This window comes from Pristiophorus japonicus, chromosome 4, assembly GCF_044704955.1.
Source record: "Pristiophorus japonicus isolate sPriJap1 chromosome 4, sPriJap1.hap1, whole genome shotgun sequence".
Taxonomy (NCBI): Eukaryota; Metazoa; Chordata; class Chondrichthyes; family Pristiophoridae; genus Pristiophorus; species Pristiophorus japonicus.
This window is the reverse complement of record NC_091980.1, coordinates 212,162,020-212,182,189: the sequence shown is the minus strand read 5'-3', so window position 1 is coordinate 212,182,189 and position 20,170 is coordinate 212,162,020. Positions and strand designations below refer to the sequence as shown.

Here is a 20,170-nt window from a genome sequence, read left to right as displayed (position 1 = left end):
TCGTTTGGACGCCAAAAAACAGAATCGTGGCGAAAATAGGGGCCTTTACCTTTCCAATGGCAGCAACGCATAGATAAGGAATCAATTATGGGATGCCTACCAAATTCCACTATTTATGTCATAGGACCCCAAGTTCCGTATCATTGGAAACAGGCATGCACTTTGGACACCTGGTAGTCCCCTTTCAAAATATTGCTGACCCCATCAACTAGTGTAAATGGAGCTGTAAGGCTACCGAGCTCAGTTTGAGGCCATTAAGACCAGGTGAAGACAATCAAAATCGACTCCTCTTTGTTGATCTACCGGAGTACTCTCTGTTTTCTTTCCAGACATGCATTGACTAGTTCCACATCAAAGCCTGAGAGGCTAATACAAGTAATTATACTTTTCAAAGTTTAAGTTCATTGATGTGTTGGAGCCAAGTGACCAGGTTATGAATTTGAGCCATTTAGATATGGAGGAAAACTAGCTCCGAAAACCTGAGGACTGTGATCCCAGCAATTGTGGTGATATTAAGCCCATTGGTGCTCTCCAGCACTGATTCCAAAGTTTACGGGATCAGCAAGAGCTCTGCTGCCCATTTGCACCATGCAGCTCAGTCTGTGCCACTTCCCTGGTCTGAACCACCACCACCGCCTTTCACTACCGCCCCCCATTGTGGAACTCATTTCTGCCTATCTGGAAATCAGAATACCTCTCCTCACTTGGCAAAGCAACCTCTAGTCTTATACTAAATCCCAAATATGTTACGGGAACAGAAATGATCGGCATAGGAATTCCCCACCCCAGCTCCACTCTGACATCATATGCCTTGTAAGGGGCAGAAGTTCTAGCCTTTACAATTCTATCCAGAAAATCTCAGAAATGGCAGGGACCTGTTGTAGTCAGATCCCTGTTGTTTTCCAGTGGAACCTGCTGGACCCCCACAGTAACTCCAGGGAACTGGAGGAAACATTTGCAAGGTTATGGGAAAAGAACAGGGAGTGAGACTAATTGGTAGCTCTTTCAGAGAACTCTCACAGGCACGATGGGCAGAATGGCCACCTTCTATGCTGTATGATTCTATGATTCTCTAACTGAGGAAACTCAGGGCCACAGTGTCATCAGTGAAGGAGGTGGTGGGTGCTGTAAAACTTCAAAACAATATTTTGTTCCCAAATCGAGTTTTTAGATACTGGGCAAACATTTGGTTATTTTAAGTCTGCACTTGATACACTACAGCCAAGTCAGCAAAAGTAGCTGCATCAATTAGTCTGGACAAGAAACAATGAACCTGATACATCTTGCCTACCTTGTTCACATTTGTGCTCCCAAAATTCCTCGTTAGTACCATACAAAGAAGATGGAAACAAATCTGCAAAAGTTGACAATGTTGTCCTGGGGTCACTGCTCCAACTGTCGGCCATTCAGCTTCTGGGACATCTTAGAGTTGAAAGCATCAAATAACAAAGGAACGATTAAGATGAGTTCAGGCAAAGACGTGGCAAGGCCAAACTCCTCCTCTTGGTCAGTTCTATCCACTATCTTCCAGAATCTGCATCGTCTCTGGGGAAAACCATTCAACCCATTCACTAGGGAAGATTAATAAAAATTATTTTTGGTGGGATGAGGAATCATGCTTGGGAAACCACCAGCACGCCTGATCAGCAGTGAACAAAGCACATCAGGATGACCAGTCCGATGAAATATTCTCCTCTTCACTTCCAATACTCGAGGCAACAACACCATTGCATGTTATGCTAAGATGAAAGGCATTTTAGGCACATCTAACACCATAAATACTGCTACACCTAATAGTGTGTTTAATTCCACAAAAATGGCAAAATATTTTTCCAACATCAGAGCAACAATATTAAATTTCACACTGAGAACACCCTCCATCATGTTGTGTGGCACTACCAGCGTGCTAAATAGGATAGAGTCAGATCAAATATAGCAGCTCAAAAGTGGGCATCCATGAGGCGCTGTGGGCCATCAGCAGCAGCAGAATTATATTCCCCCACGATCTGTAACCTATTGGCCCGGTCATATCCCTCACTCTACCATTAAGCCAGGGGACCAACCCTGGTTCAATGAGGAGTGTAGAAGAGCATGCCGGTAGCAGTACAAGGCTTCCTAACAATGAGGTGCCAACCTGGGGAAGCTACAACACAGGACTACATGCATGCGAAAAAGCGGAAGCAGCATGCCAGACACAGGGCTAAGGGATCCCACAATCAACAGATGAGATCAAAGTTCTACAGTCCTGCCACATCCAGTTGTGAATGGTGGTGGACAATTAAACAACCAGCGGGAGGAGGAGGCTCCATGAATATCCCCATCCTCAATGATAGTGGAGCCCAACACGTGAGTGCAAAAGGCAAGGCTGAAGCATTTGCAACCATTTTCAGCCAGAAGTGCCAAGTCGATGATCCATATTGGCCTCTTCCTGAGGTCCCCACCATCACAGAAGCCAGTCTTCAGCCATTTCGATTCACTCCACATGATATCAAGAAACGGCTGAGCGCACTGGATACAGCAAAGATGTTAGAAATAGCCACGTTAAGGCTATCTCTGGTCGCTTTAATAATCAGGATCGACTGTAAACTAATATGGTGGGTATATTGTGTTTAATCAGAGTTTAAGACGGAATATAACACATTAGTTATACAGCAGAAACATACGACCATGACAAGTAGCTGATATCAAACCGATGAGACAAACGGCCGGCGCATGTGAGCAGTTCGCTGGCTTGCAGCCTCTCTTTCTTTCATCAACAGCCTCCTTCGATAAGCATGGAATCACTCTCGAAGAGTGTTCGACCGGCCCAACTTCTGTATGGTTCTTATTGCCACCGTCTACCCTGAAAAGCTCTCTAGGTGTCCCTTTTATTCTCTTTTTAGGGGTGGACCTGGAAAGGAATATTGACAAGACCTTTTGACCGATAGAGGTTCCCCTAAAAACTCAACACCTAATGGGACTTAGAGTTCTTTGTCTTGATTCTTTTGTCAAAGCCCTCCTAAAGATGTCTCATGATCTTGTTCACGTATCTTTTCCTGTTTATACTTACTCAGCGTTTTTCATTTGAATCTCTCTGTCCTTATCCTCTCGGTACAATCATCACAAGGCCTAGCCCTGTACCTTTTCAAGCATGAGGCCCAAACCAGAAAACTGTTACTTCAATCGGTCGTTACCTGCCTTTATGACCAAGCAAACTGCTTTGTGTTAACGCTCATTTCCCCAACTTCCTTCCATTATCTTCGCAAGCAGTTTTGTTAAGCTAACTTCAATTCCTACCTTGGCATTATACATAATATACATAAACATGGTTCATGGTAATTTAAAAACAACAGATAATAGCTTAGCAACAGGGAGATTGTATAGAGTACATAATACTATACTCTCCACAATAAATCAAAACATTAGCACTTCTAAGCATCTATCTGTCTCCAGCTCAAACATAACCATTTAAACACAGCATTCTTCGCGTCACAGTTTTAGTCGCATAACCATAAACATTTTAGACACGCCTGAGTTCTAACAAAGGTTATGGGCATCCCGGCTGTCGTGCTAAAGGCATGTGCTCCAGAACTAGCCATGCCTCTAGTCAAGCTGTTCCAGTACAGCTACAACACTGGCATCTATCCGACAATGTGGAAAACTGCTAAGGTATGTCCTGTCCACAAAAAGCAGGACAAATCCAATCCGGCCAATTACCGCCCCATCAGTCTGCTCTCAATTATCAGCAAAGTGATGGAAGGTGTGGTCGACAGTGCTATCAAGCGGCAGTTACTCACCAATAATCTGCTCACCGATGCTCAGTTTGGGTTCCGCCAGGACCACTTGGCTCTAGACCTCATTACAGCCTTGGTCCAAACATGGACAAAAGAGCTGAATGCCAGAGGTGAGATGAGAGTGATTGCCCTCGACATCAAAGCAGCATTTGACCGAATGCGGAGTCAAGAAGCCCAAGTAAAATTGAAGTCAATGGGAATCAGGGGGAAAACTCTCCACTGGCTGGAGCCATACCTAGTACAAAGGAAGATGGTTGTGGTGGTTGGAGGTCAATCATCCCAGCCCCAGGATATCGCTGCAAGAGTTCCTCAGGGCAGTGAGGTCCTCAGGCCCAACCATTTTCAGTTGTTTGTTCAATGACCTTCCCTCCATCATAAGGTCAGAAGTGGGGATGTTCACTGATGCCTGCACACTGTTCAGTGCCATTCGCAACTCCTCAGATAATGAAGCAGTCCATATCCACATGCAGCAAGCCCTGGACGACATTCAGGCTTGGGCTGATAAGTGGCAAGTAACATTTGTGCCACACTAGTACCAAGCAATGATTATCTCCAACAAGCCAGAGTCTAACCACTGCCCCTTGACATTAAACGACATTGCCATCGCTGAATGCCCCACCATCAACATCCTGTGGGTCACCATTGACCAGAAACTTATCTGGACCAGCCACATAAATACTGTGGCAGCAAGAGCGGGTCAGAGGCTGGGTATTCACCTCCTGACTCCCCAAAGCCTTTCCACCATCTACAAGACACAAGTCAGGAGTATGATGGAATATTCTCCACTTGCCTGGATGAGTGGAGCTCCAACAACACACAAGAAGCTCGACACCATCCAGGACAAAGCAGCCCGCTTGATTGGCACCCCATCTACCACCTTAAACATTCACTTCCTCTACCACCGGCATACCGTGCCTACAGTGTGTACCGTCTATAACATGCACTGCAGCAACTCGCCATGGCTTCTTCGGCAGCACCTCCCAAACCCATAACCTCTACCAACTGGAAGGACAAGGGCAGCAGGCGCATGGGATCACCACCACTTCCACATTCCACTCCAAGTCACACACCATCCTGACTTGGAAGTATATCGCCGTTCCTTCATCGTCATTAGGTCAAAATCCTGGAACTCCCTTCCTAACACCACTGTGAGAGTACCTTCATACACAGACTGCAGCGGTTCAAGAAAGCAGCTCAGCACCACCTTCTCATGGCAATTAGCGATAGGCAATAAATGCTGGCCTTGCCAGCGATGCCTACATTCCATGAACGAATAAAAAAAATAATTTCAAAGAAACTGATAAAAAGGAGTCTGCAATGCACAAAAACATCTCCGAAAACAGAGATAAAAGAACAAGCACGAATTTCACAGTTGAGTGGCGGTCACATTGTTAGAATATCATAAAGGAAGGCTTTCATAGAAACATAGAAAATAGGTGCAGGAGTAGGCCATTCGGCCCTTCTAGCCTGCACCGCCATTCAATGAGTTCATGGCTGAACATGCAACTTCAGTACCCCATTCCTACTTTCTCACCATACCCCTTGATTCCCCTAGTAGTAAGGACTTCATCTAACTCCTTTTTGAATATATTTAGTGAATTGGCCTCAACAACTTTCTGTGGTAGAGAATTCCACAGGTTCACCACTCTCTGGGTGAAGAAATTCCTCCTCATCTCAGTCCTAAATGGCTTCCCCCTTATCCTTAGACTGTGTCCCCTGGTTCTGGACTTCCCCAACATTGGGAACATTCTTCCTGCATCTAACCTGTCTAACCCCGTCAGAATTTTAAACGTTTCTATGAGGTCCCCTCTCATTCTTCTGAACTCCAGTGAATACAAGCCCAGTTGATCCAGTCTTTCTTGATAGGTCAGTCCCGCCATCCCGGGAATCAGTCTGGTGAACCTTCGCTGCACTCCCTCAATAGCAAGAATGTCCTTCCTCAGGTTAGGAGACCAAAACTGTACACAATACTCCAGGTGTGGCCTCACCAAGGCCCTGATCTTTCCTCCATGATCTTTCCTTCAGGAATGTGATACTGGCTCAGCCTACTCCTGTGATAATTAATGAGTGAGGAACATCTCTTCAGAAAAATTCAAAAAGATAGAAAATGCTGTATTCAGTATCAATGCTTCACTCCCATGGAGGAGATTGAGTATTAGTTCAATTAATGCATGTTTATTTCAATGAGTGTGGTTGGTTTGTCTTATCACCGAAGGCCTAACGTTTTGAATGATTTATGGCTAAATTTACAAATGGAGATGATATCCACATTACACAACTGCCATCTGGTATATATTTTAGAAAACTTCATTGATGTTTTAAAGAAATCAATTTTTTTGTTGTTTAGGATTACAGAATAACATAAATGCAACCATTGTGCTGAAATATAAAAATTCTGTTTTTATTTCAACAGCTCTGGGACCACACAAGTCACTGTGAATTAGAAATCAAACGAACTGTATGTAATTATAAAAGCAAAATACTGCAGATGCTGGAATCTGAAATAAAAACAGAGAATGCTGGAAATCTCAGCGGTTCAGGCAGCATCTGTGGAGAGAAAAACAGAGTTAACGTTTTGAGTCGACGACTCTTCGTATGTAATTATGTTTGGTGGGAATTGTCGTCTTATTTGGGGAGGAAGATTGGTTCTGCAAGGAAATCAGCAGTTTGGAAGAAACTAAAGGCAATTTCCCGATTTATTTTCGTTATGGAAAGCCTATGGGCATAGTAAGCCTTTAGTAATTAGTTTTATAATTACAGCCGTTTTGCTTACTGTCATTCAATTTTTGTTACAACATGGTTTGGGAATGAGCATTCCATATCCACAGCTGCTTAAATAACAATTCATTTTCATGTAGTAATCTGTGAATTTCTGGGCACATTTTTTCCCAAGTAAAAATGCATTGCTAACACCCAAGTGATGCCTTCAGCATCCTAAGTAATTAACATTAGCCACTGTATTGCTCCTTACCTGACAATTCCAGCAATCTCACTGCACAACTATAAAATGTATATTATCGCATGTGACCACTTCTCACCACATATGGATAAAATAGCAAAAGAGGAATGTTTCTTTAGCAACTTAAAATCAAATTGATTGCTTGAGGCCAGCATAAAATAAAAGCCAATAACAAATATCAATCTCTTTCAATATGTATAATTTAAGCATTATCAGCCAACATTACAACATTAGGATCTCAGTTTTGTATTTATAGCAAGTCCTCAATGAAAATAGATTTTTTTTTGCATTTATGTATCCTACCAGACATTAATACAGGTATAGAGTTTCAAGCATTCTATCCATAGATATCTCTTTATACCTGCAAATAAAAAGGAATTTTGTTTAGTCTCGGTCTTATGGCTCAATTTTCATCTTGTATCTTCACTGGTGATTTAATTGTGAAGAATATTGCAGGGTGGGGAGGTGGGCATTGATAAAGCATTGATAAAATCAATATGTGATGTGACAACTGAGCTGTACAGATCAGGAAGGTCCTAATTGATCCCTGCCCTGATTCTGAGTTAGCTGATCTAAGTTAGGTTGGCACTGGCTTGCTACAATTAAATTCCAGATACTGGCTTAAGGAGGAAAATCACCAAGTTTCTCTCTTGTGAATGTTATCTAGTGACCCTGCTGGAAAGCATATGTGTGGACATTAGGTGAAGACAGGTTTAGGTGTAGACAGGATCAGGCTCCAACTGGAGAACCAGGTAAGCAGCTTACGCTCATGCCACTGCCAAAGCTGCCCTTGGCACAGCTATTAGGGTGTATGCAATGGCAGCATGAGTTTTTCTCTTTCCCTTGTGATGATGTATCCAGCCTCTCCCAATGATCAAGCCAGGATTAGGAACTTGCTATGTGTAAAAACCCTTATATTTTATATTATTCTATACAGTACACATTTTATAGTTACTGGTGGTTAATTTACACCAATTTACTATTGAAATGTTTTGTTTCTTTTCTGATGCAATTCTTTTTCACTTGGCTCTGGCAAGATCTCAACTAGTACAGTAAGAATTAGCTGTGTCTAATTATTAGATTTCTGCTTATCAAGGATGTACTAAAACAGAACTTGAACTGTGCACATTTATCACTTGGTGCATGTGTGCCATCTCCAACAATCCCTTGCTGCAGATCTGCTCAATGCTGGAAGAAGTTCAATAACCTCGTTCAAGTTATGCCTGCTTCAGCTTACCTTGGTTAAGTTGAAGCAGACATAACTTGAACAAATGAAATATTATAAATATATTTCACACTCCCATTCACTTTTCCCTACTTGCCTCAAACATCGTGTACTATTTCCCTGACATGTGCATAAGGGACCACAAGACCCTTCACTCTCACTTCCTTCCCCTTAAGTGCTCCTTTGATTACAATCGAACAAGTAGGGAAACAATGAAAAATGCACATACATATTAACAAGTTTCTTGTTTTAATGCTCCTCCCCGCCCCCACCCCCCACCCAATTAAGGAATGCTTACTCACACTTGAGTTGCTTTCCATGTAATAGTAAGCATTGCACAAATCTATTTTATTCTTAAAGCAAATCTAAGACAAAGATCTGTAACTGGGGGATGAACTCTAATAAGCCTCTCACCTTGTACAAGGAGCTGCTAGAATGAGAAAAGGGAGAAGCAATGAGAGATAAGGAAATTGATGGGGACGTTCTAGCTACAATTTAGTCAGCAAGCTCCATGACACATCTGTTCAGTCCTGTTGCTCAAATGCAATCTGTCATCATAATACATTACCAATTTATCAGCTTATAACTTTTTCTGAAAATGGAAAATTGTGACAACAGGAAATAAGTATTATCAAGTGAAATACTCAAGAATTTTGATATAGTACTAGTGAATTTCCCATGGCATGGCACAAAATAAGTTGGAGAATATGGTCTCTCTGTTGTATTTTTGTTGTTGTTTCGGTCTCTTCTCTTTTGTTTCTGTAACTCTTTTTCTCTTCTCTTCTGTTTTTCTCTCCCAAACTTTTCTTGTTAGTCACCAGGGGCTCAATTTTGGCCAGGAGTTGCTCCGTTTTTTTTTGGAGTAACCTGATTTTTCTGGCGTAACTTAAAAATCCCCAGTTTCCCTAATCAATTTGCACCAGCGTAACTCACTTAGTTACATTATTTTTAGGTTTTTTTTTCTCAAAAAGGGGCGTTACCAGCCACCTACGCCAGTTCTGCCCATTTAGGCAACTTTGGCCAGCTAATAGTTACTCCATTTCTACTTAAGCCAGCGTATGTGGCCACTTCAGAAAACCTTTGCGGAGAGTTAAAGAAATCAGCGCAGGTCGGTACATCGGAGGCCATTCGGCCTGGGATAGGGGAGGGAAGCGGAGAGGAGCTGCACCGAAACCAACTAAGCCTTACCCTTAGCAATGTTTGCAAACAAAAAGTACTAACAATTCAATAAGAAATTAAAAATTGAAGTTCCACCTTCATCTTCCCGGGAAGGCAGAGGGCCGGTGCAGGAGTCCACTCGGCTTGGGCTAGGGGCGGGACAACGCACCGGGAGGTCACTCAGCCAAGGCTAGGGGCAGTTAGGAGAAAGGATAGTGCTCCTGCCTGCTGGTGATTTCTCTCAGTTTTCCTGTCCACCCCTAGCCCTGGCTGAGTGGCCTCCCGATGCGATCGATCTCTTAGAAATCACTGGCAGGCAGGAGCACTAAGAGATCGATCGCACCGGGATGCCACTCAGCCACCTGTATCTTAATACTTTGAAATTATTTTATCCACAATTAATTAATTGCAAATTAATAGCTGAGAATACAATACTCCTCATTTTAATCTTTAAAAAAAAAATGATGGCAGGTACAGGACAAACATTAGAACAAAAGAAAATGAAGTATTGTAAGCAAATCTACACAACTCACATCATCCCACATCCAGCACTTCTCAACGGCTGTTACCCCAATTTCTCTGCAGCATTCTTCCAAGGGTGGCTCCACCAAAATAACATCAGTTGGGACTGTTATTGCAAACTCGCAGCGCTACTGCGCATGCGCAGACATCACGAATCACCACTGCGCATGTGCAGACGTCCCGGTACATTTTCCAGTGCCGAACGACTGGCCACGCTGCACGACTGCAGTGAAGAGGCCAGACAGCAGCCAAAGTTCAAAAAAAAAATTCCGGCACATCTGGGAACGTAAATAAGCGACGCAACTCCGGTAAGTGCACTGAAAAATGGGCTCAGCCAAAATTGAGCCCTATGTTTCTTCTGCTTTTCTCTCTGTCTTTTCCTTCTTTACTTTTCCGTGTCAGGTGATCTGGCAAGGTGTGGTGTGATGGGGAAAGAGGCCGCCGACAATTGGTGGACTGCATTTTTTGGTGGGGCTTGTATGAAAATATGACCTTCAGCGGCTCCCATCCTATTCCTTCTCCCCATCACTCAGGCTTCCCCCAACCCCCTTGCATCCGAGTGCCATAACCTTTCATCTTCCCACTGCCCCTTCCCTTCCTGCCACCCTCCATTGCTACTCCTACTGACTTCAAACACTATCTCTATTTTACTCCCTTTGATTTACCCACTCAGCCCCCATATTCTCAATTTCCCGTTTCATTGCTGTCACTCACCTCATTCTTAACCGACCATCCACTACACTCCTTGCAAGAGTAGGTACAGAGAGATCAGAAGCTCCTCACCCTCAACCTATATTCAACTAACAGGATCACAATGTTAGCCAAATCCAAGCAGAGACTACCTGTATTAGGAGTCTCTGAAAAATATTTAACTAAGCAGTTAAAAAATAAAAATTAATAAATGTAATCATTATGAAATATAGAAATATTTCATGATCTGTTTAATACCTTATTTTGGACATTAGAAATTTAATTACTGAGAAAAAATAGCACTGGAAAATTTTAAGAAAGCAATTTGTGTGATAAAGATACTGGGCCGTAAACTGCGGCCTCTCCGGGTGTGTACGATGTGTGCATGCACCCGAAGAGGCCTCGCAAGTGGCAGTTCTCGGCGTGCAATGCGCATGCATCGAGGACCGGCATTTGCAAACTGTCAACATTTCTTTTGACAGATCGCCGCATCCCCGGGAGAAAGACATTCGCACGCAGAGATCTGGGCTATTTGCCCAACTCCTGCCCAGCGAATGTCCTTCAAACTCTTACGCCTGGTAAAAGCAGGTGTATAGTCTGCTTTTACCAGCATAAGAGTTTTAAAAATTAGAAACATTTCATTTTATCACAAATTTTTTATATTAAAAACCCTGTCCATTAAGGTAAGTTTTTTTTTACGCCTATTAAAACATACAAAAATTCAAAAAAATTTACGAATGTTTTGTATTAAAACATACAAAAATAATTTCAAAAAAATAGATTTTTGTCTAAATCACTTAATGAAATTCAATTTCAATTAATTTTAAATATGTGAGCTGATTTCTTTTTAAATTTATTGTATTGTGTTTCTGTGTTTTTGGGGGTATTCTCATTGATAGTAATGGGAGCTCATACAAATGGAACTCATTCAAGTCTCACTCCAGGAACTTGAGCACATAAAAACGTCTAGTCTGACACTCCAGTGCAGTGCTGAGGGAGTGCTGCACTGTCGGAGGTGCCGTCTTTCGGATGAGATGTTAAACCGAGGGCCCGTCTGCCCTTTCAGGTGTGCGTAAAAGATCCCATGACACTATTTCAAAGAAGAGCAGGGTAGTTATCCCCGGTGTCCTGGCCAATTTTTATTCCTCAATCAACGTAACCAAAAAAAACAGATTATCTGGTCATTATCGCATTGCTGTTTGTGGGAGTTTGCTGTGCGCAAGTTAACTGCCGCATTTTCCACATTACAACAGTGACTACACTCCAAAAGTACTTCATTGGCTGTTAAGCGCTTTGAGATGGTCGTAGTCGTGAAAGGCGGTATATAAATGCAAGTCTTTCTTTTTCTTTTTCACCATTATTATCAATGAGAATACTCCATATTCATTGATGGTCCAGGCCCATGTGATCCCAGGAAACACTTACATTCCTGGGATGCATGAGCCCATACGCTGGAATGCGAATGGAGGCCTCGGACCGCAAGTCTACGTTCCTCCAGGAACTTTCATTAAAAAAAATTATTTGGAGACATTCGCCCACAAGTTCTGCGCCAATATAGTGCTTCTTAACGGACAGAGCCTGTAACTACACCGTGACAATAGCCAGTTTGCACAGGGCTGTTACTTTACAGACACAGGCATTTATAATGGAAAGTTGACACAAAAGTGTGACAAAAAGTGTTACACCAGGAAGTAAGGCTTTGTAGGCAGGAAGTGGGCATAAACATAAGATTTTTCTTAAGATATAGATATTGACATAAACTGAACTTGAAAGCTTCTAAAGTAAATAGACTGTATTAGCATTGCCTGTGTCTTGTTGGTATTTAGAAAATGTAAACATTCTATTTAGTGACAGCTGTGAGACAGAGACAGACAGACAGACAGACAGAGAGAGGCAGACAGACAGACTGAGACATGTGCCGGCCCCAACCACAGAACACTCAAATCTCCAACATCACAGGAAATATCAGGATGCACAGATATAATTCAGATGTCATTCAGTCCCCTTCTTGAAGTCATAGTTTCTGTCCTTATTTTGATATAATGCTTTGATTTTATATTGCTTATAATTAAATAGCAAAACTTATGGCAATTTGGGAAGCAGCGTAGAGTTGGTTAGCGTACAAGTTTCTCTGAAGTCTAAAAAAGGAGATCTAAAAAAGGGAATAAGAGGGACAAAGTGATTATGAGAATAGATTAGCGGCTAACATAAAAGGGAGCCCAAAAGTCTTTTACAAACATATAAATAGTAAAAGAGTAGTCAAAGGAAGAGTGAGGCTGATTAGGGACCAAAAAGGAGATCTTCTTGTGGAGGCAGAGGGCATGGCTGAGGTCCTAAATGAGTACTTTGCATTTTTCTTCACAGGACAAGAGGATGCTGCCAAGGTAGCAGTAAATAAGGAGGCAGTAGCGATTTTGGATAGGATAAAAATAGATGAAGAGATGTACTTAAAAGTTTGGCAATCCTCAAAGTAGAAAAGTCACCTGGACTAGATGGGATGCATCCTAAGTTACTGACGGAAGTAAGGGTAGAAATTTCAGAGGCTCTGGCCACAATCGTCCAATCCTCTTGGGATGAGAGTAGTGCCAGAAGACTGGAGGATTGAAAATGTTACACCCCTGTTCAATAAAGGGGAGAGGGATAAACCCAACAACTACAGGCCAGTCAGCCTAACGTCAGTGGTGGGGAAAATTTTAGAGACAATAATCCGGGACAAAATTAATTGACATTTGGAAAAGTATGGGCTAATAAATGAAAGTTAGCATGGATTTGTTAAAGGCAAATCGTGTTTGACTAACTTGATCGAGTTCTTTGATGAAGTAACGGAGACGGTTGATGAAGGTATCGTGACTTACAAAAGGTGTTTGATAAAGTACCACATAATAGACATGTTAGCAAAATTGAAGCCATGGGATTAAAGGGACAGTGGCAGTGTGGATACAAAATTGGCTAAGGGACAGAAAGCAGAGAGTAGTAGTGAATGATTATTTTTCAGACTGGATGGAGGTAAACTGTGGTGTTCCCTCGGGTTCAGTATTAGGACTACTGCTCTTTTTGATAAATATGGTCTTGGGTATACAGGGCATAATTTCAAAGCTTGCAGATGATTTGAAACTTAGAAATATAGTAAACAATAAAGAGGATAGTAACAGACTTCAGGAGAAACATAGACAGACTGGTGAAATGGATAGACACATGGCAGATGAAATTAAATGCAAAGCATTGTGAAGTGATACATTTTGGTAGGAAGAATGAGGAGAGGCAATTTGAACTAAATGGTACAATTTTAAAGGGGGTGCAGAACAAAGAGATCTGGGATGTATGTACACACATATTTGATGGTGGCAAGACAAGTTGAGAAGGCTGTTAAAAAAGCATATGGAATCCTTGGCTTTATTAATAAAGGAATAGAGTATAAAAGCAAGGAAGTTATGTTAAACCTTTATAAAACACTGGTTAGGCCTCAGCTACAAGAATGTGTTCAATTCTGGGCACCACACTTTGGAAAGAAAGTCAAAACCTTGGAGAGCGTGCAGAAGAGATTTACTGCAATGGTACCAGGGATGAGGATGGGGTTGTTCTCCTTAGAGCAGAGATGATTAAGAGGAGATTTGATAGAGGTGTTCAAAATCATGGCGTTGGTAGAGTAAATAAGGAGAAACAGTTTCTAATGGCAGAAGGGTCGGTATCCAGAGGACACAGATTTAAGGTGATTGTCAAAAGAACTAGAGGCGACATAGGAAACATCTTTTTACCCTGCGAGTTATTGTGATCTGGAATGCACTGCCTGAAAGAGTGGTGAACACAGATTCAATAGTAATATTTAAAAGAGAATTGGATAAATACTTGGAAGGGAAAAAAAATATAGGGCTATGGGGAAAGAGCAGGGGAGTAGGATTAATTGGACAGTTCTACCAAAGATCTGGCACAGGCACGATGGACCAAATGGCATCCTTCTGTGATGCATCAATCCATGAGTCTACACTGAGGAACTCGGGGATGCAAAACCGAGGTGTTAATGCACCTCCACTGGTGGGAGGGTGTAATTACAGTAAGGCAAGTTTACAAAGGCAGTTCCATTATAATATTGGACATAAGCATTTATAATGGGAAAGCGTTGGCACAAATGTGTGACAAACATGATAACAGGAAGTAAGGTTTTGCAGCCAGAAATTATTTTTAAAAAGCACACCTTATTTATATATATATCCACTTACTGCACAAGATAAAAGCTCACTGGGTAATATATTGGCATGGATAACCTAACAGAAAACAGAGTCGGGATAAATGGGTCATTTTCCAGTTGGCAAAAAGTGACTAGTGGGGTGCCGCAGGGATTGGTGCTGCGTCTTCAACTATTTACAATCTATATTAATGACTTGGATGAAGGGACCGAGTGTAACGTAGCCAAATTTGCTGATAGAAACATAGAAAACAGGTGCAGGAGTAGGCCATTCGGCCCTTCGAGCCTGCATCACCATTCAATATGATCATGGCTGATCATGCAACTTCAGTACCCCATTCCTGCTTTCTCTCCATACCCTTGATCCCTTTAGCTGTAAGGGCCGCATCTAACCCCCTTTTGAATATATCTAACAAACTGGCCTCAACAACTTTCTGTGGTAGAGAATTCCACAGGTTCACAATTCTCTGAGTGAAGAAGTTTCTCTTCATCTCGGTCCTAAATGGCTTACCCCTTAGCCTTAGACTGTGGCCCCTGGTTCTGGACTTCCCCAATATCGGGAACATTCTTCCTGCATCTAACCTGTTCAATCCCGTCAGAATTTTATATGTTTCGATGAGATCCCCTCTCATTCTTCTAAATTCCAGTGAATATAAGCCTAGTCGAACCAGTCTTTCTTCAAATGTCAGTCCTGCCATCCCGGGAATCAGTCTGGTGAACCTTCGCTGCACTCCCTCAACATCAAGAATGTCCTTCCTCAGATTAGGAGACCAAAACTGTACACAATATTCAAGGTGTGGCCTCACTAAGGCCCTATACAACTGCAGTAAGACCTCCCTGTTCCTATACTCAAATCCTCTCGCTATGATGATGATACAAAGATGGGTGGGAAAGCAAATTGTGAGGAGAACACAAAAAATCTGCAAAGGGATATAGACAGGCTAAATGAGTGGGCAAAAATTTGGCAGATGGAGTATAATGTGGGAAAATGTGAGGTTATCCACTTTGGCAGAAATAATAGAAAAGCAAATTATAATTTAAATGAAGAAAAATTGCAAAGTGCTGCAGTGCAGAGAGACCCTAGGGGTTCTTGTGCATGAAACACAAAAAGTTAGTATGCAGGTACAGCAAGTAATCAGGAAGGCAAATGGAATGTTGGCCTTTATTGCAAGGGGGATAGAGTATAAAAGCAAAGAAGTCCTGCTACAACTGTGCAGGGTATTGGTGAGGCCATATCTGGAGTACTGTGTATAGTTTTGGTCTCCATATTTAAGGAAGGATATACTTGCATTGGAGGCTGTTCAGAGAAGGTTCACAAGATTGATTCCGGAGATGAGGGGGCTATAAAGATAGGTTGAGTAGGTTGGGCCTATACACATTGGAGTTCAGAAGAATGAGAGGTGATCTTATCGAAACATATAAGATAATGAGGGGGCTTGACAAGGTGGTTACAGAAAGGATATTTCCACTCATAAGGGAAACTAAAACAAGGGGACATAGTCTCAGAATAAGGGGCCGCCCTTTTAAAAATCGATGCGTAATTAAGATCAGTGTAGAATAGTGGGGAATTCCTAGAGTACTCTGCTGTGCTGTCAACAAGCTGTCTAAGCAGCCGATCACAATGCAGACTTCTTACAGATAAGGAACCAGGAAGTGAAGTTGTTGCTTTTATTCTGACTTTAAAAAAATAAGAGAGCGCAAAGCATAGATTGGGGCTCTCACATGGGGAAAAAGTAAACCTGAAATAAATATGAACGAACTTAAAAAAAATATAATTTAAAAAAAAAAGAGTTGTTTAAAAATTGTAATTTTTATTATAATGGTGAAATTTGACACTCCACAACATTAAAATTAGTTATTCAGGGCCATAACCTTTGCTTAGCAGTTAATCTGCTGTTAAAAACCCAGTTACACCTAATCCATCAAGGCCTAACTTTTAATGAGGTATTTAACAGCGATAATACCGCAGAAAAGCCCAAGTTTTCGTCAGTCTCACTGATTGCCAGCTATCGGAGGGGGTGGGGGTGGGGGGGGGGGGAACGGTTGACACAGCGCAGTTAGTGTCGGAGCAGTAAATGATTGACCGCAACTTCGGGATTTCCGCATTTAGATGCACATGTGCCACATCCTGAAATTGCAGTCACTTTCAAAGGCATGATCACAATGAACACTGTTAGTTCGCTGTTATTATCCACCACAACTTCCAGGCCATCGTGATTCAATATAGGATGTCAATTATGGATGGTAAATACAAATGTGAATTTAAAGATTAAGGAAATTATAGGATTTATGAAATGGGATTTCATTCTTCTGCATTTCTGTTGTGTTATGAGCTGTACTTTTTAAAGTAGTTTACGATCAAAAACGATGTAGAATATAAGTGAAGGTTAATCACAATGTGAGGCACTGCACAGGATACTCAACAGATAACTGCAATATCGGGCCCAAGTTTGCCCCCCCCCTCCCCCCAGCTTAGAAGGTGCGGCGACTTTGTAGAAGAAAAACTGCGCCTAAAACTTACTGAGGAATTCTCCACGCTCCTCAGGACATCTTCAGCCTCGGCGTAGCGCACCATATCCAATGGGGGACGGAGCCAGGTCCCGGCGCTGAAAACAATGCCGGAACCTCTGCACATATGCACTAGAGTGTGCGCGCATGTGCAGTAGCTCTTGGCAGCCTGAATCTCTGTGACTCTCTGCAAGCTGTGTGGGAGGGGCCCGAAGCATGCCATAGCTCCACGCCTCCTAGAAACCTGCATAGCTTCCTTGTTAATAGGGAGAATAGTATTTCTTGTTACAAGTTGTAGCACATAGGCAAGTGATAAATATAATTGATATTTTGTATTTTGGTGTCCTGATCTGAATATGTCTCAAATGAATTCATGTTAAAAGATGATTTGATTCCTTTCAGCCTTGGATTAGGGGATTTACAGATTAGAAACACTTTTCAAGAAAATCAAGATGGAACTTTGGCCTGAGGCACGCGAAGGAACTTGTTGATTTAGCTCAAATGTTCTTAGTTACAGGGATTGTTTGAATTCTTGGCTGAGTGAAGTTCCACAATTCAAAGGAGCCAGTTCCCATTATTTCGGTAAGGTTGCAGACAATGTAAGATTTCTGCAATTTTAGCTGGCACGGGCTTGACGGGTTCTGCAGGCTGTGTGGGAGGGGCCTGAAGCACGCCGCCCCTATCCCTGGCCGAATGGGCTCCCTCATCGGTGGTCCGCTGCCTTCCCTTCACATAAAGGTAGGACTTCTATTTTTTATTTGTTAATTAATTGCTTATTACGTTTTATGCTTCGTTTAGTGCGTTGTAAATCTTGGTGCTAGGTGCAGATCCTCTCAGCTTTCTTGTATTTTTTTATTTGTTATTGAATGCTTATTTTTGTGCTTTGTTTAGTGCTTGGTGCTTTAAATGTATTTGTGCTTCTTTAATGTTGTTGTGAAGGTGTTTAGTGCTTTGCAAGGTCCTCTCACTTCCCTTTACTTCCATTACCCCCCCCCCCCCACTTTTCTCTGGCTACCTGCGCTGATTTCTTAGCTCACCGCAAGGTTTTTCTGTGCAGACACAAGTGGCTACATATGCTGGCCTAACTTAGTTTGGAGTAACTTTTAGCTGTCTAAACTTGTTTAAATGGCCAAAACAGGCGTAAGTGGCCCCCCTTTGGAAAAAAAAACAAAACTAAAAAAAAAACCTAACTAACTCACTTAGAATGGAGCAAATTAAATGGGCAGAATTGCGATTTTTAATATACTCCAAAAAAATCTAGTTGCTCCAAAAAAATAGGAGCAATTCCTGGGCAAACTTGGGCCCACTGGTTCTGTACTGAGTACTGTACTCAGTTCCAAAGTTCTAATAAGAATATGGAAATGTTTTAGTGTTTTAACAAATATAACAAGCTCTCATATAAATTGCTTTATGAACACTGTTCTTGCCAATTTGAAGACGATCAATTCTTTGAACTCTGGTCTCTACATGATGCCATCATATATACAAGTGGTGGAAACTTACTGAGGATGAGGCAATGGGCTCAATTTTCCCCAATGCCGTTTTTTGGCATATTTGAAGAGTTACGCCCATTTCTTGGGGCCCCGACTATGGCAAAAAAAAGTTGACAGTTTCCCCGTTTTAACTTGTGAATGTGACCTGGCACACATTGTCCTTAAGTTCTGTGGGTGGAGCCTAAGACAGGTTGCCAGGGTAACGAGGGACACACTGCGGGCTGAGGCTGGAAAGTGAAATATACAAGACATTCTGGCCAGCTCACTGCAACCTGCACAAGCACCTTGCGCATTGCAGCTATTTAAGGCAGCAGCTTACCAACATGAAAATATTAAAGAGTCTTTGTGCCAAAAGTCTATCTTGTAAACGGTATGAATTGGAAAGGCCTCCCTCCCTCCACCAGCCCCCCCTCCGACACCCTGCCGGTGCCCAGTGCCACTCCTAGCCCGGGCCGAAAGGCCTCCCTCCCCCTGGAGCCGGTGCCACTCCTAGCCCAGGCCGAAAGGCTTCCCCTCCCCCAGAGCCGGTGCCGCTCCTAGCCCGGGCTGAAAGGCCTCCCTCCCCACCCCCCCCACAGTCGATACCGCTTCTAACCCAGGCCGAAAGGCCTCCCTCCCCCGGAGCCTATGACGCTCCTAGCCCTGACCGAGTGCCCCCTCCCCACCACCTCTCTCTCCCTCTCTGCCGCTGCTGTCCCGGCCGGATTTGGAGATCTTCTGCGCTAATTCTCCTACCTGTGCTGATCTTGTTAACTGCCCAGAAGGTTTTTCAGAGCGGTCACCTACACCGTCTTAACAAAAATTGTACTTAACCAAACTTGCTTAAATGGCCAAAATTTGTGCGAGTGGCAGTTTATGTCCCCAAATGAGGTTAAAAAAATCGTAGCCTAAAAAAATCATACCTAAGTGAATTACGCTGGTGCAGAAACTTAGGGGAAACTTGAAGATTTTAATTTACTCCAACAAAAATGGTGTACGCCAAAAAGACGCACAGATAATTGGGGAAAATTGAGCCCAATGTATGTTCCTTCAATAAGTAGAATGATTGCAAATGACAATTTTTATTAGGATCCACAGTTTTGAAATTATTTTTTCCTTTAATCAGCAACTGTGCCATTTTCTAAAGTTACCATCACTGCATAAATAAAAGACACATGAAGGTTTAATATTGAAAATGTAATTATGCAACTTGAAATGTTAACTTAGAAAAGGTACTGCATCAAAATATTTGATAATAATGCTATATAAAATCTACTACAAATGTCAATTATTAACATATTTATCTGCACTGCACTTTAAAGCATTCTTCAGAAAGTCAGACATTAGAAGGCTGAGCATATGCATTGCCTTATGGTAAATTAAGACTTTCATATTCCATGAGGTTTGGGAATTTTACATTGGTTGAGTGGGCTTGTAAGCTGCCTCAGAAATGTTAAAGGAAAATTGTTACAGGTGGTTCATGATTAGCTGCTATTTTGTTCCGCTACTAAAATCTTACTTGTGGTGACTATACTGTACATTACAAAATTATGCATTTCCATTTTTTTGTTAGTAGTTTTGGAATATTGAAATTAAAAAGGTCTTGTTTACATTATTCAGGAAAAGAGGAATTTCACTTTCAGAGTAACCAATGCTAAGGCTTCAAAAAAGGAGAATTTT

The 20,170-nt window shown here is 42.1% G+C and overlaps 1 protein-coding gene and 1 long non-coding RNA gene across 4 annotated transcripts in view; one reads left to right on the top strand and one right to left on the bottom strand.

Moving 5' to 3' along the window:
* LOC139263261 (uncharacterized) overlaps positions 1-7,059 on the top strand; it is a 75,034-nt gene extending 67,975 nt beyond the window's left edge. For all 3 annotated transcript variants that reach the window (XR_011593077.1, XR_011593076.1, XR_011593078.1), the window contains one exon: positions 6,187-7,059. This is a non-coding gene — a long non-coding RNA (uncharacterized lncRNA). The remainder of the gene's footprint in view (positions 1-6,186) is intronic.
* The window catches only part of LOC139263260 (neuronal PAS domain-containing protein 3), a 1,415,846-nt gene that overhangs the window by 904,259 nt on the left and 491,417 nt on the right, over positions 1-20,170 (bottom strand). The window lies entirely within an intron of this gene.